The sequence below is a fragment of the Bos javanicus genome, chromosome 5, assembly GCF_032452875.1.
Source record: "Bos javanicus breed banteng chromosome 5, ARS-OSU_banteng_1.0, whole genome shotgun sequence".
Taxonomy (NCBI): Eukaryota; Metazoa; Chordata; class Mammalia; order Artiodactyla; family Bovidae; genus Bos; species Bos javanicus.
In genome coordinates this window covers 86644844-86671116 of record NC_083872.1, presented here as the reverse complement: position 1 = coordinate 86671116, position 26273 = coordinate 86644844, and the positions used below count along the sequence as shown (strand labels likewise).

General features: G+C 36.5%; 1 protein-coding gene across 7 annotated transcripts in view; it reads right to left on the bottom strand.

Moving 5' to 3' along the window:
- The window catches only part of SOX5 (SRY-box transcription factor 5), a 1175689-nt gene that overhangs the window by 475436 nt on the left and 673980 nt on the right, over window positions 1-26273 (bottom strand). Inside the window, exon 1 of one of the 7 annotated variants that reach the window (XM_061417631.1) lies at window positions 13231-13614. The exons of the other annotated variants lie outside the window; for them this stretch is intronic. The gene's annotated coding sequence lies outside the window, so the exon portion shown is untranslated. Of the gene's footprint in view, window positions 1-13230; window positions 13615-26273 lie in introns of those variants that run through there. 7 annotated transcript variants of the gene reach the window in all.

Below are 26273 nucleotides of genomic sequence, written 5' to 3'. Positions count from 1 at the left end.
AAATATAAGATATGCTAGTGAATACTGCTGGAGAATTCTCAAAGAAATATCAGAATCTTTTACAATGATAAACAAGTTATTTCCAAATTTAACCTCTTTCAGCCACTGTTTCAGCCAGTTTTTTCTAATATTTCTCATTTTAAAAGGAAGAAAGTCCATTCCCCTATTTTAAAATAGAATTGTTGAACATCTTTTATTTTAATAACTAAAATATGTAGTCACAGGTACAGACAGCATCTTAATATTTGATATATGTTCCTATTATCAGTTTATGGAATTTGTAAGGTTATTTTTGAGAAATGAAATTTTTAATATTATAACTACAATGAATTTAATACCAGTGTCAGACAATACCAATATCATATTGCCTTAACCTGCCTCAACAGACATTAAGAAAATATTCACTTATTTCTTCCCCTGCAATTATTTAACTCTGTCACAAAATGTTTAAAAAAAAAAAAAAAAAAGAACTTCCAATCAATGTACATCTGTGAGCCATTCAGCAAATACCTGGTCAGCTCACCACTGATCTATCAGGGGCAGATTAAAACTCTGACTTAGAGTAGAATAAAGTCCTGTAATTGAATTTCTTTAGAAACACACCTAAGAAATTCAATAACATCTCTTCCTTTTTAAAGTCCTAAATTTCAATTCCCCATAACACATTTATGCAAGAAAATTGACATACAATGGTCTATAAGTTCAAGGTTTTTCCATCCTCACACTCTTCTGTATTATTACTTGGTTAGTTAGAATAAACATATGAATTGTCCTCAGATCACATTTTTGGCCAACTAGTGTTCTTCAACAACACTTCAAGAACATTGTCATCTTAGAAACTGCAGTCTCATACTTCTCTCAAAGACATGATCCATTCCCAGTAATAGCTCCCACTGTTTGATATTTTACCATTTATCTTCTTTAGAATAATTTTTAGTAATTTAAAAGTGATAGCTCTCAGTATCTGAGTACTGTCTACCAGTATCTGTGATATATATATAAAATAATCACATTTAATATTCAAAACAACTATGTAAGATATGTAGTTGTATCATCCCAACTACAAATGAGGGAACCATGGCTTACAAAGTATTTGTCTGGTATCCCAAAATTAATAAGTGCAGAAATGGGTAACACCAAAGTTATGGTAACATTCCTCCAAAGTTCTGAAAAGGCATCAAATGCTATTTTATCTCAAATATACTCTAAACACTATTAAATACCAAGTGTACAGGCAAGTGCTTCTAAAGCTGTTTTGATGCTAAGTGAATGTTTAAACTTCAAAGTTAGGTTGAGTGATGATTACTCCATCCTCACAAATAACTTCATATTAAAGACTGTTCCTTATACAACAACTAAAAACAGTTAAAGACGAGGCTTGCCTAGTGGGTCAGATGGTAAAGAATCTTCCTGCAGTGTAGGAGACCCAGGTTTGATCCTTGGATCGGGAAGATCACCTGAAGAAGGGCATGGCAACCCATTCCAGTGTTCTTGCCTGGAGAATCCCATGGACAGAGGAGCCTGGTGGGCAACAGGCCATGGGGCTGCAGAGTCGGACACGACTGAGTAACTAACACAACAACGACAACAAAGAATAGTACACTCGTCCCAACTTGATGGTGATGATAAATATCAGAATTACTATACTCATCGTAAAATTTGGCTCTCTCTTTAAAATTAACTTCTAAATGTTATCTTTATTAATGTGATTATGATCTGGGGGCTCCATAGGAAAATATAGTAACCCTCACTTTTCTTATTATACTGTAGTCACCTTTCTTCTTGTGGTAATGTGGGATGATAAAATGCCTATGTAATGAGATGATGTGAGGTGAATGACACAGGCATTACGATAGCATTAAACTACTATTGACCTTCTGATAAGAGGACTGATGTGCTTAAGTCACCCTGGGTTAGAGTCATAATATTGTCAATGGATGGGGATCACGGGCAGAACAAAGACAGAAAGGCGTGAGATTTCACCATGTTACTAAGAGTAGGTGAACAACTTAACACTTATGAATCTTTTATTTCTGGAATCTTCTATATAATATTTTCAGGCCATGGTTGACCATGGGTAACTGAAACTAGGTTAAGTGAAACTGCAGATAAAGGGGGCCTATTTGTGCAATTCAGTTCAGTTCAGTTCAGTCGCTCAATCGTGTCCGACTCTTTGTGACCCCATGGACTACAGCACTCCAGGCTTCCCTGTCTACCACCAACTTTCGGAACTTATTCAGACTCATGTCCATTGAGTCGGTGATGCCATCCAACCATTTCATCCTCTGTCAGAATGCAAGTATCTATGCAGCTGATACCACTCTAATGGCAGAAAGTGAAGAGGAAATAAAGAACCTCCTGGTGAGGGTGAAAGAGGAGAGTCAAAAAGCTGGTTTGAAACTAAACACTAAAAAAAATAAGATCATGGCATCTGATCCCATCACTTCAAGGCAAATAGAAGGGGAAAAAGTGGAAGCAGGAACAGATTTTATTTTCTTGGGTTCCAAAATTAATGTCAATGGTGACTGCACCCATGAAATTCAAAGACGCTTGCTCCTTCGAAGGAAAGCTATGACAAACCTAGACAGCATATTAAAAAGGAGTGACATTACTTTACCAACAAAGGTTTGTATAGTAAAAGCTATGGTTTTTCCAATAGTCACATATGGATGTGAGAGGTGGACATAAAGGAGGCTGAGCACCAAAAAATTGATGCTTTCAAACTGTGGTACCAGAGAAGACTCTTGGACAGGAGTCCCTTGGACAGCAAGGGGATCAAACCAGTCAATCCTAAAGGAATCGATCCTCAGTATTCATTCAAAGTGCTGATGCTGAACCTGAAGCTCCAATACTTTGACCACTCATTGTCACAAGCCGATTCACTGGAAAAGATCCTGGTACTGGGAAAGATTGAAGGCAAAAGGAAAACGGGCCAGCAGAGGATGAGATGATTAGACATCATCACCTACTCAATGGACATGATTTGAGAGAGGACAGGGCAGCCTGGCATGCTGCAGTCCATGGGGTCACAAAGAGTTGAACATGATTTACCAACTGAATATCACCTTCTAGTCACCATGTAACTATTCGGAAGTAAAATTTCTGTCTTACAGAAAGAATCATTTTAAGAAAAGGTATCTATTAGGAAGATTAATCTAACTTACACTTTTACTTTTTTACTCATTACACAATCATCTTTCTTTGTGTTAAGTAGTGTTGTCTAACTGTTGTCAGTTCAAGAGGCCAAAAAAGACATGAACCAATCACTCTGGTGGTAAAAGTCAAGATTCCTATTTAGAAAAAAAAAAAAAAATCCATATAACCCATTAGAAGAGAATCTATCCAAATGGGATCATACTTTTAAAAAATGCACTTTTTGATCACTGAACTTTCTGTTATGTATTTCTCAACTAGGAAAGAAATTTAGGGAAGACACTATACTGATATTTTACCTAGAGGCAGCAGCAAAGTGAAAAGTAGTAATATTGCTACAATGTGGCTTGGATTCTTACTTATTAGATAATTTATACAAAATATTTTAGTGTACACCTTTCAGGGAAGTTTTTCCACTGTAGTTGAGGTAGCTATTTCTTAATATTAACTAATCAGAACAGAAATAAGGGAAAATAGAGTAATATATGAAAATATTTGAACAATTAGTTTCATTTTTGATCCCACTTTGTCTACTCTAAATGACAAATATATCCTATTCACAGTAAATGAAAATGTTACCTATTAATAATGTTCAGTCTACTTACATCTGTAACAGCTGAGAGGGAAGAAGCATGGCTAAGCTGAAAGTAAAAAGGCCTGAGCTCTAGGGGAGCCTCAATTCCTTCCTCACTGGTGATGCAATCTTGCCTATACCTTTAACATCTCAGGGAAGATGATTTTTAAAGTCCTTCTTGACTCTCATATTCCAATTCTATAATCTCTTCTTTGATAAATCAATTTATAATCTGCAAAATAAAATGTCTTACCCTTCTCAGTTTTGTTTCAGTTTAAAAATGTTCCATTTTTTAAAATGTTTTAAGAGCAATTCTTGTACTTTATTTTAACCCCTTTAAGTATGTGATAACTCTACACCCACAAAACAAGATAGTGAAGGGCCTTCCCTGGTGCTCCAGTGGTTAAGAATCCACCTTCTAATGCAGGGCATGCAGGTTCAATCCCTCGGTCAGGGAAATAAGATCCTACGTGCTCTGGAGCAACTAAAACCCATGAGCTGCAACTGGAGAAGACCAAATGCTGCGGTGAAGACACAGCTCAGTCAAAATAAATAAATATAAAGTTAATTAATTCATTAAAGATTGTGAAGAAAAGTATCTGATTAATTGAAGTGAAAATTGCTCAGTCCTGTCAGACTCTTTGTGACCACATGGACTATACGGTCCATGGAATTCCCCATGCCAGACTACTGGAGTGGGTAGCCTTTTCCTTCTCCAGGGGATCTTCCCAACCCAGAAATCGAACCCAGGTCTCCCGCATTGCAGGCAGATTCTTTACCAGTTGAGCCACAAGAGAAGCCCAACAGTACTGGAGGTGGGTATCCTATCCCTTCTCCAGAGGGTCTTTGATTAATTAGTTGGCTAAGTTCAATTAAGTTAAAACAACTAGGAGAACTTAACTCGTCACACACACACACACACACATTTGTAAATAACTAATTTTATAACTAAATTCACCTATTTGTGATTCTGAAAATTTTGTGCTTAAACTTTCAAGTCACAACTTTCATTTTTTTCTAAGTGCAATTACATTTATTGGTATTATCTGATTTAATGAGAGAAGTAAAGGCAGTTTATTACTACATTGAACATGTTACATTGTGTGATGACAGTGACTGGCATTGCAGGGAGAAATAAACACAAGGGATTCTGTCTTTATCTGAAATTTCAAAATATCGAATGAGAAACTCAAAGACAAACTGAAAAGTTGAAATGTGAGAAATCCTGACAGGTAAATTGTGTTCAAGAAAACCTACTTTTCAAAATGAAGTTTGTGGACACTCTGTGGAACTCCTGCCAAATACACAGCTTCTTTTTTTTTTCCACATTATTAACTAAAATGACTTACTGCCATAATTTAGAAAATAATTCAGTCAGACTATGCACAGGATTAAAGAAAATAGATATTATCAAAAGAATATATTCATACTATTATTCAGTAAGCATGGATAGAACATTTAATTTACACTTGTATTATAAACCACCTTTATATATTAAAACATCATTGTTTATAATGCACACTTTCATAAATAGGAAAAAAAGACATACTGATATTTGTAAATTTCCCTGAAGTTGAAGAACTATTTAGGTATCAAATGGTGTATTAGTATTTAAAAATACTTAATTGTGTGTGTGTGTGCTAATTGCTCAGTTTTGTCTGACTCTTTGTGACCTTATGGATTGTAGCCTGCCAGGCTTCTGTGTCCATGGGATTCACCAGGCAAGAATACTGCAGTGAGTTGACATTCCCTTCTCTAGGGGATCTTCCCAACTCAGGGATCAAACCTAGGTCTCCTGCATTGGAGGCAGATCTGAGCCACCAAGGAAGCCCTTTAAACAAATCATGGGTCTGTAATCTGAAACATTTATTTGGCTTTCCTGGTAGCTCAGCTGGTAAAGAATCTGCCTACAATGTAGGAGACCCCGGTTTGATTCCTGGGTTGGGAAGATCCCTTGGAGAATGGATAGGCTACCCACTCCAATATTCTGGCCTGGAGAATTCTGGACTCTATAGTCCATGGGGTCCCAAAAAGTCAGACACGACTGAACGACTTTCACTTTCACTTTTCACTTAAAGCATATATTAAAAGACTTTAGGAATTTGTAAGACATGCCAGCACCACAAGCATACCTTAAAAAAATAAAAATGCATGCCCTTCCTGGTTTGGGGACCAAACTTCAGATTTACTCAGTCTTTATAGGTGAGCCATTATTCTTAATCTTAAAGTATAAGTCATCTTAGTAAGCATTTTTCTATTATTGAGTGTGTTCAATGAATTTTACTAGACTTATTGAGGGGAAAAAAACAAATACACATAACAATTTTTATGTTTTTTATGAACCTCTTTTCTGGCCACGGCACTCTGATAAAAGGTGAGGACACAAAGATAAACTTTTTTTTTTTCCAAGGAATTAGGACCTACTGAAAAATATGGACTTTCTGTTACAATAAAAAAAATTATCAAGTTCTTACGAACTAGAAATCTACAATTTTCACACAGGTTAATTAATTTTCAAAACAAATCTGGAATGTATCAGTTATGAATATTAGTTCCACATCACAGAAATGGTAAGCGAAATACAGGAACAAAAATTATCTATCTTTGGATTACATAACTAGCAATAGGCAAAACCACTATTTGAACCCATGGACCTCCCTGGTGGCTCAAGCGGTAAAGCGTTTGCCTACAATGCAAGAGACCAGGGTTTGATCCCTGGGTCAGGAAGATCCCCTGGAGAAGGAAATGACAACCCACTCCAGTATTCTTGCCTGGAAAATCCCATGGACAGAGGAGACTGGTTGGCTATAGTCCATGGGGTCGCAAAGAGTCAGACACGACTGAACGACTTCACTTTCATTTTCACTTTCTTCCAATTACAAACCTCATGCCTGTTCTACTCTATAAGACAGCTACTTTTGAAAGTTATCACACCATAAGATAAAATGATAAAAGTATTATTCAGTGAAACAAAATTCTGTGGGTAGTTTAAGTAACAAGTGGTTTTAAAATAACTTATTTTCTGACCTTCAAGAATTTTAGTATTAGTTTGTTGGAGTTAAGAAAATATAGATTAGAGAATCAATTGAAAATCTCAGAAGCACTATGAGAATTCAGAATCATAACAGGGAACAAATGTAGTATACAGAAATCAATAACTTTTGTATATATAACACCCAGTTATCAAAAGATAATGGGAAAAAAAGACCTCATCAGTATTAGTAACACAAATAATAAAATATCTAAGAATAAAATCATTCATATAAAGACCTATCTGAAGAATGCTTTGACACAATATGGAAAGATATACTATGTTTCTGGATAGGTAGCATCAATATGATTTCTCTCTAAATGAATGTATAGATTTAATAAGTTCAAGTTAAAATACCAGCCTATGCTTAAAATACTAGACAAACTAATTAAAAAGTCAGTCTTGAAAAATAAACAAATAAGAAAAATAATTTTTAAAATTCCAAATGGATAAAGATTTAGATGTAAAGAATAAAACCATAAATCTACCAGAAGAGAACATGAGTAAACTGCTGTATAAACTTGGAGTAGTCTTACTAGTTTGGAAAAACAGTTTATGCAACCTATATCAAAGGAATTCAATAACCTCCATGATATATAAAGAGTTTTTTTTAATCAATGAGGAAAAGGTCAACAATCCAATAGTGGAAACAGACAAATGATATAACTTATTCAAAGGGAAGGAAATAGAATTGGTTCTTAAACAAAGAAAAAGATGCTCAATATCCTTTAACATAAATGCAGTTTATAACTACAGGGTGATTATTATATTTTTAACCTATTAGCTTAGCAAAAATGAAAAGTACTTGTCTATTATTATTTGTTAGACTGTATTATTCACTCATAAATAATTTATTCTCTCCCTTGTTAAATTCCCTTGCAACAGATTTCATTTCCTACCCCACTGACATTATCTTAAGACATGTTATGTGCTTTGGTCACTGAAATATGCAGCTTTCTCTGTGAATGTCTGATTTGGTTCAGCTACCTTATCTTGTTTCTGTCTTCCACCATGAAAACAGTGTATCTCAGATAAGGGCTATTCAATCAGCCTGGGTCCTAGGAACGAGAAGAGACTTAGTTCACACAGCTGACCCACAGAGACTTCATGTTACACATGCAAGAAAAGATTCGTTTCAAAACAGTAACCCACAGAGAGAGTGGCCTTGTTTGTTAACACAGCAAAATCTTACTAATACCTACAGTCTGTTGGTGACTTATGGAAACACGTGCTCTTGTATATTACTAGTAGAAATGTATATCAATATAAACCTTCTGGACAGTAATTTGAAAATAACTACCAAAATTACAAACGCAATTCCACTTCTGGGAATTTATTAGAGATGTACTTTCAAATGTGCAGGATGTCATGTATTCAAATTTAGTTACTGTGGAACAGCACATAATAGCATAGAACTGTTAACAATCCAAAGGTCATTAATCAGGGAAACAACAAAGCCATATTAAACTACAAAGCTATTAACAAAAGCATAAAGAATGTAAGTATGCACTGATACAAAACATCTTCAATATAAAAATTTCTTGTGTGTATGTGTGTGCACACATACACATGTGCATGAAGTCACTTCACTTGTGTCTGACTCTTTGTGACTCTATGGACCCTAGCTCATCAGGCTCCTCTGTCCAAGGGATTCTCTAGGCAAGAATACTGAGGTGGGTTGCCATGCCCACCTTTAAAGCATCTTCCCAACCCAGGGATCAAACCTGTGTCTCTTTTGTCTCCTGCAATGGCAGGTGAGTTCTTTACCACTAGTGCCACCTAGGAAGCCCATATACATGTGTGTGTGTGTGTGTGCACGCGCACACATAGAGAAGAAAAACAAGGTACACATCTGAGCACTGTGAGTAAAATGTGCTACAACATTTGTGAAAATAAGACGTCAAATTCCTTTCTGCTGATATGTACATAAGAAAACTCTGAAAGAATATACAAGAAAATGAAATAAAAATGGTTATAATTGTAGGGAGGGGGGAAGTCAGAACTGGACAGAAGGAAGATAGCTACAAGATTAAATCCCTTCTGCTATATGCTTTTGAAAGATTTTTATATTTTTTCTTTATTCTGAATGTGAATCCATTATGTTTTCATAAAATTTATATATACATACATTAGTTAAGTATACATCTAATTAAAATATAACCTCTCCAATGGTTGTTCATCAACTATACACAATATTACTTCAATTCATAACAGCGGACCCCACACATCTGATTCTGAGAGGTCTGTAATTTATATGTAATTTTTGTTATTAAAAAGTATTTTACCTACTAAAAAAGACCAGAATTCTCATTTTTTAATAATAATCCTTAATTTAATATTTTCACAGACTATAATTTTAGTTTCTGAAATAATGTTTTTCTAACTTAAATTCAAAGCCCTCACTGAATATATCCTTTGGGGTATATAATTTTTCTTTAAAAGAGGATTGGATATAGTTTGAAGAATATGAGATGATAACTTAATTATAAGTAAAAAGTCCTTAACTTGTCATATTAGACTCTTCATGCTCTGTCATGAAGTCTCTCCCTGCATGCCATGAACTTCAAGCTCCTGCTATATCAGGCTGGCAAAATTGTTGGCAAGCAGCCTGTTAATCCTTCCTTCAGTGCTCTTGTGTGAAAAGCACATTCTTCCTGGAACATCTTCTTCCACACTCCCTTACCCCTTTTTATCAGGCTAATTGCTACTCCGCCTTTAAGTCTGTTGAAGCAGAAGACTCCACTGGAATCTCAGGTTGATCCCTCACCTGTTATCCTTCTTGGGGTTGCCATAATACCAGGTAGAAAGTAAGTTCCAACTACTTAGCTCTAAGCTCTAAAAAAGATGGATGCTCTTATTCATAATTGTATCCTCCAGACCTTCCATAGAACATTTCAATGTTCTATAATACCCATGGCATGCCCTACCTGAAGGAAAAATCAGGAGCCTTTGGGACCCTATGTCTGTTTGTCCTGGTATCAGGCCGTTGCACAATATTTTTCCCAATGACAGGTTGTGCTCCCCCTGATAGCTTTTACACCATGATTAAATATTACCTCCTCAAAGAAGCTTTCCTTAGACTAGGATTGAAGTGTAAGAAACAGCAAGGGGTGGAGGGTCAAAGTCCACAGAAGACTGTGGTGGAATTAACAGAAGTTTGGGAAGTTGGGATTTTTTGTGGGAAAAGTGATGCTAAGTTGAATCTGACATAATGGCAGAACATCTGAGTAAAGGTTTCTTTCTAACTTTGAGATGGAAATATGAAACTGAAGTGTGTAAAAGTATCATAGTAAAAGTAGATTTTATTTTGTAAGTATGAAAGTCTGTTTAATAAGATGACTAAAGTACTAAACTAGAAAAAATAAAGTTTCAGGAAAGGACAGACATAATGACATTTTTTTTCTAAAAGAGGCCTATTTAAAAAGCCATTGATTCTGGCAATTTAGTCAGTAACTGTTGAGAGATGCTCTTGAAATAACAGAAGAAAAGAGTTCATCTCTGATAAAATGAAGCATAAATTCCATAGCTTTCCTCCATCCCTCTGCAAACATGCATGCAAACACCCCACACATAAATGCACATACACACACACACAAATATTTTACTCCCTTCCATAAAAAAGACTACAAATAACACAGGGTCTTCATATTAAAAGTTACATTAGAAAGAGAAAAGCATCAGCTGACAGCATACTCTAGGAAACATGCACCAGTCAGAGGAAGAAAAACAGAAAATTTAAAATGTCTAAAGTTTTTGAGGAAAAAGTAATGGGCTTTATTAATTTATTAATGGTAATAATCCCTGTCTCATACAACTACCACTACATTTTTCCAGATGCTATTTTGGCAATTAGGCAGTAACTGCCATTTTGATTGCATTTACAATGATCAAGTATGAAATTGCCCACTGCTGTCCTTTTCTTCCAGTACAAAGACTTGAATCTTATTTTTGATCTAAAATATTCCATTTATATCTCTTTGTTGATAGATTTTCCTGTTGCTTTATTTCAAGGTCCTGTAGAAATCATTAGTGACATTATGCCAAGGGCTGAACCTCATAAGCAACCTGAACAGTTTGATTCACTGAAAAAGCAACCCACAATTCACTGAAAGAAAATGCAATAATGATCCTGCCCAATTAAAACTGTTAAATTAAATGGAGAGAATCTAATGATTTCCCCTTATCATTCTGATATTCTGGAAGCATGGCAGAGAAATGATAAATACCAACACATATGTTAAAGATGCCCACCCTTTTTTAGCTTAAGGGAAGTGAGTGAATTCTTTTAAAAGGAAACTGCCTTGTTACATAAAGAGCATTTTAAAGGATGCATCGAAGTGCAAAAAAGGGCAAATACCCTCCTAAATGAAAACATATTTGAACAAATCCTTAAGTAATTAAACCAATAAGAAGCTATCCTGTCAAGATACTAAAGAAGCAAAGGAGAAAGAGGTAATTACTGCCTGAACATACAATTAGTTATGAAAAACACAAATGAGAAATCACTTACATTCTGTTAGTTCAAAATAGTAAATTTATCTCATTTCTACTTTTCTATAATTTTTGTCAAATACATACAATCACACTTTTCTGTCACATACAAGCAGCTCTGTCTGCATACCTACAGTTTAAGAAATTATAAAAGCAGATGCAGAATTCATGGAATTGTCCTTGATTTCTGAATCTGATATATTCATTGAAGGGCAAAATTCAGTATCAGGGAACACCAGACTTGTTAATTTAATGACCTGATCTTAAAGAGCTTTCATAGATATATTTAACAGGATCACAACAGCTGACCATATCCTAAATCCAGCATGCACACAGGCAGGAACAAATGAAGTTACAAAAAGTTGAAAGACTACAAATTTTATCCCATTGATAGCAAATGCATTTAAAGTGTATAATATTTAAATATGCATTCTATAAATAAAACTAGGCTGCTAATAAACTAGTTGTGACTGATTAATTATTAAGCAGTAATCCCCAGACTTGTTTAGCCTTGGAACACTTTCTCAAAAACAAAAACCCCCAAAACTTAGGTAATGGAATTAGAAATATTAAATTAGAGAATAATGGTGAGTTGGGGGGTGTGCAGCTGGAGCAGAGTTTGGATAGAAGAGAATTCCACTAAACCTTAGAAAAGTTAGAAAATCATAACATCAGAAATAATTCTAAATGTCAGCAGATGAAAATTAAGATATATTATCTTGCTAAGTCACTTCAGTCTAGTCTGACTCTGTGTGATCCCATAGACGGCAGCCCACCAGGCTCCCCCATCCCTGGGACTCTCCAGGCAAGAACACTGGAGTGGGTTGCCATTTCCTTCTCCAATGCATGAAAGTGAAAAGTGAAAGTGAAATCGCTCAGTCGTGTTGGACTCTAGGGACCCCATGGACTGCAGCCTACCAGGCTCCTCCATCCATGGGATTTTCCAGGCAAGAGTACTGGAGTGGGGCAATGGATAAGTGCCATTGCCTTATCTTAGGGAGATAAATATTAGAATATTAAATAAATTTAAACTAGGCATTTACAAACATTTCATAACATGTACTACATGTTAATTTTTATTTAAATTCAAGCATTTCAGCAATTTTAAAAGTCAGGGATTTCAAGTTTTAAAATACTTCAACAAACGAGATTTCATTTCATTTAAATACAGTGTCTCTTACAAAGTACTAAATTGTTCTCTTAAAGTATATCGATAATACAAATAAACAAGTTGCTATAGTATACATTCAAATTGTCCCCACATGTTATTTTATCACAGTTTGCTCTTCTTCCCTCTTAAATTTTTCACTGTCCTCAAATACTATACAACTGTAATTGCCATCATGTTTCCCACAATTCTCATGTATTCCTCAGAAACACTCCTTCACTATATCCTTTATTTACTTTGCAACTAATCCTGGGGCAGATAAGACATGCCTGAATTACTAAGTACTTTATGTCTCACTGAAAGATACATAGCTGTCCAGTTAGCACAGGGGTTCCAATATAGGATGTCCTGAAGAATAAAACATACACGGCTCCTTCAAAGCCAACCGTGTAAAGGAAGCCAACATAATACTCTCCTAGAGAAGATCGTTCATTGTTTGAATGTGTAAAGTCCAAATAACAGTGGGTAATTCCCTAAGTGTTGGTCATATACTTTACTACTCATTGATATATGTTTACCACATATATAAGTAAAGCTTACATACATACTTTCATATATATACATGTAATATACCAGCTAACCTGATACGACCATTTACCTTAGTGTTTTTCAAACACTTCAAGTACATCAAATTCTGGAAGCACGGCAGGGGAATACCTGAGGAATACTTCAATTACATCAAATAGGGCTACAAAGGCTTTGATTACTTTAAATATAAATGTATGCTTGGCCATGTAAGTACGTATATATGGTCATCAGTATATCTACAAAATCAAAAGTATATTTACATGTTTAGGGTAAGTTCTGGCCCACCTTGATAAATGAATCTCTGACAGTGACCCATGACATCAGAAAGCTGGTAGACTGCACGTGCGAAGAACTAAACTTGAAGCATCAGTCTCTAGGAGTGCAGACCTCGGCCATGGCGAAGACCAGGACCAGGGCAAGGGTGGCGGGTGTTCCCGGCAGTCCCTGCGCAGACAGGATACGGAAGGGAACGTGCCTGGTGTGCGCTTTGACGTCAGCAACGTGGCCTGCGCATACGCCATCTACCGTGGCCTTAGTAGGGCAGTATTCCCACTCCCCTTCTCGTGGGGGCAGGTGCAAATTGTCCATGCCTGGAGTCCAGAGCACGTGGGAAGGGGCACGCACAGTTCCTCTCAATCTCAGGTGGCCTGTACAGCCACGTTTGAGGGAATAACCCACTTGCCTATCAGCTTGTCCTTTAATTTTACTGACTACTTAGGGCTTAGCACTGACAGCCAGAGCATGTTGGGCCATAGACACTGGCCTCAGAGTCACTGACAACTGCAGCCAGGTGGTAGTGAAGGCCTCAGGCAAGAAGGCCAGAGGTAAAGCACTCCAGCACTGGACAACTTCCTGGAAAACTATGTACTGACCCTCTGCATAGGGGCTTTTGGTCCTCATGTGATTCTGTGAGTGTTTAACAACCACGACCGCTAGGCACACGTACAGAGCTAAATGACCTATGGTTCTACATTCTTACAATCGACACTGTAGCACCTGGAGGCTAGCAGACCACAGTAATATTCTACCTTAGAAGTTCTGGCTTATCTATTACTTGATGCAGATTACTGCCTTATTTAGTCAAGATTTCAAAGATGCCTATTCAGTCCTTTTGCATATTCAGTTTTCCAGGTTAAGTGTAGGGTGAGAAAGGATGAGAATACAACATTTATTTTCCTTCCTCTCCCTTCCATTTCTTCCTTTTCTTTACAAAGGGAAACCCAATATCCCCTTTCTCTGCCTCTCCCTCCCCCAAAAGCCAGTGAACACATTAAGAGATTTGCTTGGGTAAATGGCCTGTACTGGACTTTTTCCCTCTGAGACAAGGGGAAGGAACAAGTCTGTTTCTATTTTGGCAGAAACTGAAAAGCAGGAAGTTTTGTGCAGTGATTGTCATTAAAAGCTAAGTAATAAGTTTTATATTTCAATATATTGTATAGATTGAAAATAAACATTAAAATTAAGTTGATGTAAACAAAATACTTTATTTGATGAGAAATAAGATTACAGAAGTGCAATGAAGAATATACTGAACTGCCCAGTAAAGTTAATGTAATCTTATTAATGTAATTTGCAAACAGGCCAGTTTCTGAACAATTTAGGTACATGATATCCAGACCAAATTTTACATAATATGCATACTGAGTACATAGTTTGCTGTAACAGATATGTATTGATTGGATTATATACCAAAAAATTTCTCAGAAGCAACATAATATCAGGAATCAACAAACATTTATTATGCGAATTCAGGGAACTTAGGTTCAAGTCACAATTCTCCCCTTATACCTCTCTGATCCTCAGCTGCCTCACTAGTAACTTAGGGATGATAACAATTCCTATCCAGCAAAGATGTTATAAATATTTAATATTATAATATACATGAAAAATGCTTTGTAAACTGTGAAATGCAATATAAGTATTAGCAGTTATTTCAGCCAATAAGGTATTGTTTATAAACTTAGAAAAGTAACTCCAGTGCATCAAATAAATCATACAAATTCCTATGTAAAATGACCTCTCTCAATAATACTACCCTTCGTACCAGTGATTACATTTTCCTCTTGAGTGAATGATGCTGAAAAGAGCAATAAGATTGTTTTCTAGCAGCTGTATGTTTAACCCATAGTCAATTATTCTCAGATTGTTTATGTTGCACACAATGCATGCCATAAGAAAGGAAACAAAAACATTAAGATTCTGGAAATGAGCTTTTAAATATTAAGATTATGTAAGCAATTCATTTATTACATGATGTAGATGATGTATAGCATAAGCATGCATATGTGGTAAAAAAATGAATTTGAGAAGTCGACACTAGGTGGGTCCATAGTAATGAACTGAGCATTTTAAATTGAAATGTGAGAAATATCTGTGTTTAAAATAGATGGATTACAGCTCAAAAAAAAAAGCAACTGAAACAGAGCAATCTGAAAAGCTCAACTGGTATTTTTAAAAGGCATATTAAATATATATAAATAGGAAATATAAAAAGTAAGTATGCAACGTATTCTAAATTATTTTTTAATTTAGTGATTTAGTATCTGCCAAAACAGTTTCTTTTCATAAAATTATACAGATAATAAGCAACATGGAGTAGATATAGGAAGATAATGTATGGTCTGTAAGTTATCTATGATAATATTTCCCCAAATAAATGTCTTCTCTGATTAAAAACAATAATTTTAAAGATATCCTTATAAATTCAAAACAATTTAAGCCAATGTCTATAACAAAAACACTGTATTTTTTCTCTGCAATGAGACATGTTAGAATAGTAGGAAATATGTAAAAAAATTGGATATAAGAGAATAGCAAACTGGAAAGACTTTTAAATCAATAATAAGAAATTAAAATGATTACTTAGGATAAACAGACCTTAATTTCTCTTGTCATTACATTGACTGGCCTGGCTTTGATGTTTCCATCTATTTTTTTTTGAAGAATATAAAGTTTAGTTTTGTGACTGAGAAGATCCCTATAATATCATAGATATTATAATATCTAGATCAAGGGTAAGCACAGTTTACATTTATTAAATGTTCACTAAGTAGCAAGACATTGTCATAAACACTCTTCAACAAACCCTTTCAGGTAGGCACTCTTGTTAGTAAGATCCTATTGGGGTACAAAATCAGAGATATTAAATAATTTTCCATGTTCAAACAAATAGTAGGTGGCAGAACATGGACTTTGCATGCCTCTCTAGTACTGGTTCTTGAACTCTTTTCAGCTAAACTTCCCCAAAAGGGTGTTTTACTTTTGCAGTTACCATTAACCACCTCACATTGACTTCTCAAGGAAAAACAATACAGCTTTCACCCACACAGCACTACCAAAATTACTATTTCTAAGATTGACAATGACTGCCATATTAGTAAAACTAGAGGAAACTTCAATTCTTAACCTTGGCCAAGCCTTCCTCTCTTCAACATTCTCTTCTCATTATTTCCATTACAGCAGAGCCCTGTTTTTCATCATCTTTCTCTGTCAGCCCCTTCTTGGAACTCTTTGAGTGCTGTTCCTTCTACGTTGTGGCTGAATGTTGTGGCTGCTTGGATGGAGCATCAGTTTTCACTCTTCTCTCTCCCACTAGACAATTTCATTTACTCTTTCAACTTTGACAATGCCTAAATTTCAAGACTCCAAAACAATATTTCTATTTCAGACCCCTCTTCTAATTTATATCTCCACTTGGATGTCTTATAAGCACCTCAAACTCAACTTGTCCCAAAAGTAAACCTTATCACCTCTCCACAATTCACCCCAATTTTTCTAAAATGATAAATGGAGTCAACATCCACCCAAATGTTTGGGTCCAAAACCTAGGATTCGGTTATTTATATTCTCCTCTCTATCTCAGGGTCTCAAATCTATTTGTCTCCAAGTCTTTCTAGTTCCATGTCCTAAACATATCTTGAATTGTTTCATTGTCTCTAATGTCATTGCCACCACAAAAGAATATCATCTCCTGCTAAAATACTATAATTTCCTCTCAATCTGTTTGTACACACTCTTGTTCCCACCATTCCATTTTGTCCCACACACAATACTCAAGTTGATCTGCTTCAAAAAAAAAAAAAAAAAAAAATCAAGTTATTTCCCATGTTTAAAATCCTTCAATTTTCACATTTTTAATTAGAATAAAATCCATCACCCATAATATGGCCTACACAAGACCTCTTTATTGCTACTAAGCTCCAAGCACAGCAGTTTTATCTGTTATCAGGATGTACTGAGTCATCTCTGGAGTAAGGCTTCTGTCCTCTGCTGTTTTCTCTGCTTGTAATAATGTTTACTCAAGTTTTTATTTGGCTTCCCAGGTGGCTCAGTGGTAAAAAAAAATTCACCTGCCAAGCAGGAGACATGGGTTCGATCCCTGGGTTGTAAAGATCCCCTGGAGAAGGAAATGGCAACTCACTCTGGTATTCCTTCCTGGGTAATCCCAAGGACAGAAGAGTCTGGCGGGCTACAGTCCACGGGGTCACAAGAGTGTGACATGACTTAGCCACTAAACAACAACAATGTCTACTTACACTTTGTTGTTGTTTAGTCATCCAGCCTTATCCAACTCTTTGTGACCCCATGGACTGCAGCATGCCAGGCCTCTCTGTCCCTCACCATCTGCCAAGGTTTGCCCAAGTTCATGTCCATTGCATCAGTGATGCCATCCAGCCATCTCATTCTCTGATGCCCTCTTATCCTTCTGCCCTCAATCTTACACTTTATTTCAATTTAAATTCTGCTTGTTCAGTGTGGCTTTAGCCTAGACTAATAAACTAGCTCATTTTAGTTTTCATTGTTGGGGCATCAGTTGTTATTCCACTTACTTTCAGGGTGAAAAGTGATAGGTTCACATAATAAAAAAGTTCAAAATGTATGAAATAATAGAGTCAGGCACCATTTCAAAGATGGCAGGGTATGGCTCCAAGTTGCATTCTTTTGGTTTATAATCAAACCATCAAACACTAGGAATATTTTACCTGAGTTCTAGCGTGAGGACAGTGCCCCATAATGACTTTCCAATAAGTAGGACTCTGAAGTTCTGTGGTCAATAGTCCCCTCCCCCAGCTAAGTGATTCATTCACCAAGTTGGAGAAACACAGAAACCTTTTACTTCCTGATAGCATGTCAGTATGCATGGGTGCACTGTTAACATATAACATATTCTTGCTGGGCAACAGTTAATCACAGCAGCATTCTATTTTATACTTTGACATGAATTAGAATGGCCTATCCCCATAGCCTATCATATGAACAGAAAAGTAATGACTCCCTTCCTCCTAACAAAGGGGAACCTCAAAGATTTTTCAGCTTTTTAGCAACTTTATTGAGATATAATTCACATACTATTCAATTCACCCACTTAAAGTATATAATCCAATGGTATATTGTATATTACATTATAATTCTTTAAGGATGGAGATAAATGTAGATGTAATAAAATTTACTGTTTTGTTATAAGTATACAATTCAGTGGTATTAATGACATTCACAATGTGTGCGACTGCCCCACTATCTATTTCCAAGATGTTTTAATCATGCCAAACAGAAACTTTGTACTCCCAGTCTTACCTTCCGCTCCAACCTCTGATAACCTCTAATCCATAGGTGGAATCACACAATATTTATTCCTTTGTGTCTGGCTTATTTCACTTAACATGATGTTTTCAAGGCTCATATATATTGTAGCATGTATCATTTCTTTTCTAGGTAACAATATTCTATGATATGATATACCACATTTCTTATCCATTCATCTGTTGACAGATATGTAAGTTGTTTCCACATTGTACCTATTGGGATAGTGCTACAATTCATCTGGTATATGTCTTTGAGCCTCTGTTTTCAACGCTTTTTGGTATATAATACGGAAAAGAATTGCTGTATCATATGGTAACTCTGTTCAGCTTTTGAGGAACCATCAAAATCTTTTTTATAGCATTCCCACAAGCAACATTAAGAGGGCCACAACCTTGTCAACATTTATTATTTTCCAATTTTTTTTCTTTGTTTGTGTGTTTTTACTATAGCGACTCTAGTAGATGTGTCAGTTGACTTATTTTTTTACAACACATACATTTTATCCAGGGAGATTACCACCATAATTACCTCTGCTACAGTGGAGAGATTTAGATTTAAATAAATATAAATTAAGCATATATACTATCCAATAGATTCACAGATGGCAAACCTCTGTAGATTGTTTTTTCACATTTTCCCAAATCTAAGAAATGAAAAATGTAATCAGTTCAATATCTTATCAATAATTCTCAAATTTTAGAGAGAAAACTAGAACTACTATTAAGTTGTGTTCCTTTCCCAACTCTGTTAATTATTTTGCCATAAGAGATTCAGGTAGGAGTAAAAACATAGATTGAGAGGTACTCAGTGTGAAATATGGGCTTCTCAGGTGGCTCAGCGGTAAAGAACCCACCTGCCAATGCAGCAGACCGATGAGATACATATTTAATCTCTGTGTTGGGCAGATCCCCTGGGGAAGACAACTCACTTCAGTATTCTTGCCTGGAAAATTCCATGGACAGAGGAGGCTTGTAGGCTGTAGTATATAGGGGTCACAAAGAGTTGGACATGACTGAGTGACTGCACACTCAATGCTAAATACTGTGCAAGCACTTTAAACTCACCATATTATATATTCCCCTAAAATAAATAATAATAGCTATTATTTTTTCCATTGTATAGATAAAACATTGGAGCTCTATAAGAACCATATTTAGAAAAGAAGTAGGATTAAAGTAACGTGCGTGCTAAGTTGCTTCAGTTGTGTCCAACTCTTTGTGACCCTATGGACTTGTAGCCCACCAGGCTCCTCTGTCCATGGGGTCCTCCAGGCAAGAAAACTGGAGTGGCCTGCCATTTCCTTTTCCAAATTAAAGTAACACTGATTCTCAAGATTTTACTAGTTATTCATTTCTACACTCAATAAATATGAAAATCTCCAAATATGAAAGAAATTATACTGCTCTGGCTCAAGGATGGGAAAAGGTCAGAGATGTACCTTGAGACCTTATACACCAACACTTCTGCTCTATCTGCAATTTGCCATAAAAAAGAGTAGATGATACCAGTGTTCTTCAAGGTATAATGTCAGTTAAGTATTCGTATTTCGGAATCAGAAACTGAGAATAGACAACTCAGGGTAATACAGATTACAAACCTAAAACGTTGGGATACTAAACATATCTGGATAGAGTCCTTTTTTTTTTCTTTTTTGTTTTTCCTTTTTGAAATTTTGTTTTAGCTGCAATTCTTGACAATAATATTGTTTATCTTAGTGATGCAAACAAGACTCTATACTCTTATCCCAAATTAAAGGTAAAAAAAAAAAAAAAAAAAAGTTGCCTACACAGGATCTAGTTTTAAAAGATAAAGGGGTTATGGGTAGAAGAATCATCATTGGTAGGTCAATTTATAACCAGCCTATCCTTTCTTTTCAAAATCTTAGATTGTGGTCTTTCTGAACAATTAGACCCATACTTTGTTTCTCTGAAAACTCTAGGCTCTGGACAAGAATTACAGGAAGATAACATGGGAAGGGAATGAATCATTTTGCAAGAAAATAAAACAGAAAAGTAATTTGTGGAGTTGTAATTTGAAAATGAATGGATGGATACAGGAAAGGAAAACAAGTGATTAAGGATGAAGTTTTAGTGATATGAAAATAAGAATCAGAGGAAAATTAGGATAATCAGAAGAAACTAATAAAAGTAAAATTTGAAATGCATTATCAATATAAGAAAAAATAAAACATTAAGAAAGAAAATCTTCCAAATATATTTAGGAGAAAAAATCTATAAAAGCAGGTTGACAAAAAGGAGCTAAAATATCAATCTAAAAGTAAATCATTTATATTTGAAGATGAGGTAAAATAAATTATTTTTATTTCATTATGCATCTGCCTAGTATTAAATTTGTCAGTTACAAGAATAAAGTAAGTTAATTTCAATTAGTCACTTTTTACTTATATGTAGGCATTCTAGACTACCACAGGAAAGTAGCAATGGAAAATGTTCAAATACTTAATTTATATAAAAGTAGGTCAGGAAGCAACAGTTAGAACTGGACATGGAACAACAGACTGGTTCCATATAGGAAAAGGAGTACATCAAGGCTGTATATTGTCACCCTGCTTATTTAACTTATACGCAGAGTACATCATGAGAAATGCTGGGCTGGAAGAAGCTCAGGCTAGAATCAAGACTGCCGGGAGAAATATCAGTAACCTCAGATACGCAGATGACACTACCCTTATGGCAGAAAGTGAAGAGGAACTAAAAAGCCTCTTGATGAAAGTGAAAGAGGAGAGTGAAAAAGTTGGTTTAAAGCTCACTATTCAGAAAACTAAGATCATGGCATCTGGTCCCATCACTTCATGGCAAATAGATGGGGAAACAGTGTAAACAGTGTCAGACTTTATTTTGGGGGGCTCCAAAATCACTGCAGATGGTGACTGCAGCCATGAAATTAAAAGACGCTTACTCCTGGGAAGGAAAGTTATGACCAACCTAGACAGCATGTTAAAAAGCAGAGACATTACTTTGCCAACAAAGGTCCGTCTAGTCAAGGCTACGGTTTTTCCAGTGGTCATGTATGGATGTGAGAGTTGGACTGTTATGAAAGCTGAGGACCGAAGAATTGATGCTTTTGAACTGTGGTGTTGGAGAAGACTCTTGAGAGTCACTGGGACTGCAGGGAGATCCAACCAGTCCATTCTAAAGGAGATCAGTCCTGGGTGTTCTTTGGAAGGACTGATGCTGAAGCTGAAACTCCAATACTCTGGCCACCTGATACGAAGAGCTGACTTATTAGAAAAGACTCTGATTCTGGGAGGGATTGGGGGCAAGAGGAGAAGGGGATGATAGAGGATGAGATGGCTGGATGGCATCACCGATTCGATGGACATGGTTTGAGTGAACTCTGGGAGTTGGTGATGGACAGGGAGGCCTGGGGCACTGCAGTTCATAGGGTCGCAAAGAGTCGGACACGACTGTAAGACTGAATTGAACTGAACTGAGATTTAGAAAAATCTTGAAATATTGTTACATAAATAGCCAGTGAAAAAGCACCTCCTAAATCTTCCTTTATTGGTTTCTTGTCTCATTGACATGTGTGTTCTAAGCTGCTTCAGCCATGTCCGAGACTCTGTGTGACTCTATGAACTCTAGCCTGCCAGGTTCCTCTGTCAATGGGATTCTCCAGGCAAGAATACTCTAGTGGCTTGCCATGCCCTCCTCCAGGGGATCTTCCTGACCCAGGGATCGACCAGTGTCTCTTATGTCTCCTACATTGCCAGGAGGGTTCTTTACCACTAGCACCACCTGACAACTCAGGTACAGTAACAAAAGAGCTAAACCAGACCTTAATTCTTAAGATGAATCTGATGAGCTTATTTAAAAAATAAAACATGAAAGAGCAACAAATAACAAGTTCATTGATTAGAGTCTTATGTATTCTTCGTGCATTCAAATCTAAATTTTTTTGGTGATTTGTATTGGTTGGTTGGTTGGTTGCTCTGAAGTGTGGTTTGTTTTGTCTTTATTATGGTCATGAGTACCCTCTACTATGAATCATTTATTTGTATTACAGAAACTTTGGAATGTGACATTTGTCCTTCTAGTGAGGCAATGTGATGTCATGACTAAGACCATGGGTTTTAGTCAACCCAAATGTCCAGGTTCATATACTGTCTTTGACACTCAAAGCTACTTTCTGTGCCCCCATTTCCCCATCTGTTAAGTGAGACTGATTATAATAGTACCCATTTGATAGGGTTATGGTAAGGAATAAATTAATGAATAGGCATAATGTAAGTACCTTGTGCATAACAAGCACAAAGTTTGGCTATTAAGATTAGCAAGGATGTCAAAAGTTTTATACTCTGAGATTTGTATTTAATCCACCATTTAATATGCTACTTAACCTAAGAAAAGTTATCCTTCTCAACCTACTTGTAAGCAGAATTATGATGAGTAAATTAGAATTAACATATTCTTTCCAGCTATTAAGTCTCAAATACAGTTAATAGACTATGAAGCACACTAATAAGTAAAAAAGACATTTTCATATAAGGTAAATTTGTACATTTAAAAGACAAAACAATTTTTTCTTAAACTCTTGAAACAACTCATTTTAAAATAAAAGTGGGCTCAAAAGGGAGAGGATATGTGTACACTTAAGCTGATTCATGTTGTTGTACAGCAGAAACCAACACAATATTGAAAAGAAATTATCCTCAAATTAAAAATTACAAAAGTATAGAAATTTAAATTCCTTCAAAGTAAATAACAATTAAATCCTTGGATAGTCAGAAAATATTATTCTCTGAACCAATTTTTTTTTAAAGGTTCAGTCTGGAATTAAATAAATGTAAAATCTATTTTGTCAAAATTGCTAAAAAAAAAAATACAGAGGAGGAGCTAAGATGGCGGAAGAGTAGGACGGGGAGAACACTTTCTCCCCCACAAATTCATCAAAAGAACATTTAAACGCCAAGTAAATTCCACAAAACAACTTCTGAATGCCAGCAGAGGACATCAGGCACCCAGAAAAGCAACCCAAGTCTTCAAAAGGAGGTAGGGAAAAATATAAAAGACAAAAAAAGGGACAAAAGAGGGAGGGACGGAGTTCCGTCCCGGGAAGGGAGTCTTAAAAAGAGAGAAGTTTTCAAACACCAGGAAACCTTCTCACTGCCGAATCTGTGCTGAGCCTTGGAAGCACAGAGGGCAACATAACAGGGAGGAAAAATAAATAATTAAAACCCACACATTGCGAGCCCTACGGTAACTGCCCCAGCGGAGAAGCAGCGCAGACGCCTGCACAGGCCATTAGCAAGCGGGGGCTGGGCAGGGAGGCGCGGCGCGGGCTGCATCGCAAGGATCTGGCCTGAATACCCCTAGCACTATCTGAGCGAAATAATCTGGGCTAGCAAACCAGACTGTGGGATATCTACCACGCGAAAAGCCAGCCCTAACCTATGACACCGCCAGGCCCGCGCACGGAATAAAGGACTGAACAGAGATAGCCGGCGGCAGACCATCCCCCTCCGGTGATAGGCAGCCAGAGCCGGAAGGGGACAGTCGCAGCCCCAGAGAGACATTATCTATGAAACTGTAAGCAGGCTTCTTTGCTAACTAAAACTTCTTGGGAGTCTGGACGGTCAACATCTGCCTGAGAAGGCGTGCCAGTGCGCAACTAGATAACCGAGTGGCGGGGAGGCGATAAATCACAGCAATCGTGCGCGCAAAACACCTCATCACCTGAGCTGCTCGGATCTGGGAAGGGCACAAAACGCAGGCCCAACCGAGAGTCTGCACCTCTGAGGACTACCTGAGTGCCTGAACCTGAGCAGCTTGGACCTGGGAAGTACAGGCAGCCCAGGGCTGGCCGCGGATGGTTCACGGCGGAGCAACCTAGAGCCTGAGCAGCGTGGGCAGAGAGGCTACACGCGCCGTGAACAGGGGGCAGACCCAGTGTGGCTGAGGCACTGCGAGCACACGCCAGTGTTATTTGTTTGCAGCATCCCTCCTTACCTCCCCTCAGTGCAACTGAACAAGTGAGCCTATAAAAAAAAAAAAAAAAAATTTAAGTCCTCTATTAATCCTTTAATTTCCACTTTTATAACCGATTACTTTGCAAAAAAAAAAAAAAGACCCTTTTTTTTAAAGCAAACTTCATATATATATAATTTTTTTAATAATTTTTTGACTTTTTTTTCTTTTTCCTTCTTTTCTTTAACATTGTATTTTTGAAATTCCAAACTCTACTCTAGATTTTTAATTTTAGCTTTTTAGCATTTGTTATCAATTTTGTACCTATAGTTTTTTTTTGTTTGTTTTTGTTTTTATATAATTTCTGGGACCCTTTTTTATTTCTTCTTTTTCTTTTTCTCTGTTTCTTTCTCTTCTTCTTTTAAATAACATTGTATATCTGAAATTCCAAACGCTATTCTAGATTTTTAATCTATGCTTTTTGGTATTTGTTATCAATTTTGTACCTGTATTCCTTTTTTTTTATATTTTATGCGACCTTGTTTGTTCTTTTTTTTTTTCTCTCTTTTTCTTCCTCTTTTTTTTTTTTTTAACATTGTATTTTTGAAACTCCAAACTCTACTCTAGATTTTTAACTTTTGCTTTTTGGTATTAGTTATCAATTTTGTACCTATATTTTCTTTATAATTTTTGCAACCTTGTTTGTTTTTGTTTGTTCATTTTTTCTCGCTTTCTTTTCCTTCTTCTTTTCTTTAACATGGTAATTTTTGAAATTCCAAATTCTACTCTAGATTTTAAATTTTTGTTTTTATGTATTTGTTACCAATTTTGTACCTTAAGAACCCAATCTTCAGTACCCATTTTTCACTAGGGAGCGAGATTACTGGCTTAACTGCTCTCTCTCCCTTTGGACTCTCCTTTTTGTCCACTAGGTCGCCTGTGTCTCCTCCTTAACCCCTCTCTACTCTACCCAACTCTGTGAATTTCTGTGTGTTCCAGACGGTGGAGAACACTTAGGGAACTGATTACTGGCTGGATCTGTCTCCCTCCTTTTCATTCCCCCCATTTATCCTCCTGGCCATCTCTGCCACCTTCTTCCTTCTTCTCTTCTCTGTATAACTCTGTGAACAACTCTGAGCAGTCGAGTTGTGGAGTGCACATAAGGAAGAGATTACTGAATAGCCCACTCTCTCCTCTATTGATTCCACCTCATCTCATTTGGGTCACCTCTAACTCCCTCCTCACTCTTCTCTTCTCCATATAATGCTGTAAACCTCTCTGGGCGAAACAAGTTTCAGGGCAAGACATACCAAGCAAATTCTCCAGCAGCAAGGAACACAACCCTGAGCTCCAAGATACAGGCAGCCGAAAGTCACCCCAAAACCATAGACATCCCATAACTCATTACTGGACATTTTATTGCACTCCAGAGAGAAGAAATACAGCTCCACTCACCAGAACACTGACACAAGCTTCCCTAACCAAGAAACCTTGACAAGCCACCTGTACAAACCCACACAGAGTGAGGAAACGCCACAATAAATAGAACTCCACAAACTGCCAGAATACATAAAGGACACCCAAAACTCAGCAATTTAAACAAGATGAAGAGACAGAGGAATACCCAGCAGATAAAGGAACAGGATAAATGCCCACCAAACCAAAGAGGAAGAGATAGGGAATCTACCTGATAAAGAATTCCGAATAATGATAGTGAAATTGATCCAAAATCTTGAAATCAAAATGGAAACACAGATAAATAGCTTGGAGACAAAGATTGAGAAGATGCAAGAAAGGTTTAACAAGGACCTAGAAGAA